Genomic DNA, 539 nt, shown 5'->3' with positions numbered 1-539 from the left:
AGAACTGCTTCGGTTACCTGTTCTACCTTCTTCGAACCAATTGCAAGATTCAAAGATGTGTCAGGTAGAAGAGCTAGCCGGCGGGCTGTTCCAAATAGCATACATTTTGTTTTCAGTACGTTCATGACAAGACGATTGGCATTGACCCAGTCTGTCACTTTTACAAGATCAGGTTGTAAAGCTGCAACAATAGCACTGACTGACTTGGCAGCCCTGTAAAGTGATGTATCATCGGCAAACATTTCGATGAATATGTGGGATGCCATGATACTTCAAAGTAGTTTGTATATTTTGAAACGTCAGCAAGTTCCTTTCCTTTTGTAAACGTTTCTGTTGTCTGTAGGAACCACAATATACTCGGATATGCCCGAGGAGAAGAGAATGAAGCTTGCATAAAAACGTAGTTTAACAGAAACCTTGTGTATCTTAGGTGTTGTCACAGGTGCAAGCAGACAAGATTAAGTTCCTTACACACAGCTCTCTCTTGATGCTTCCTACAATACTGGGGACATCATTACTGTAACGAATTGTTCAACTCT

At 41.2% G+C, this 539-nt stretch overlaps 1 protein-coding gene across 2 annotated transcripts in view; it reads right to left on the bottom strand.

The window, feature by feature from the left end:
- The window catches only part of LOC109480800, a 12373-nt gene that overhangs the window by 8441 nt on the left and 3393 nt on the right, over window positions 1-539 (bottom strand). The gene's annotated exons all lie outside the window — the stretch shown is intronic.

The sequence above is a fragment of the Branchiostoma belcheri genome, unplaced genomic scaffold (assembly GCF_001625305.1).
Source record: "Branchiostoma belcheri isolate BF01 breed outbred unplaced genomic scaffold, Haploidv18h27 scaffold52, whole genome shotgun sequence".
Lineage (NCBI taxonomy): Eukaryota > Metazoa > Chordata > Leptocardii > Amphioxiformes > Branchiostomatidae > Branchiostoma > Branchiostoma belcheri.
Note: the sequence above shows the minus strand (reverse complement) of the source record. Positions and strands in the feature narration are given on the sequence as shown.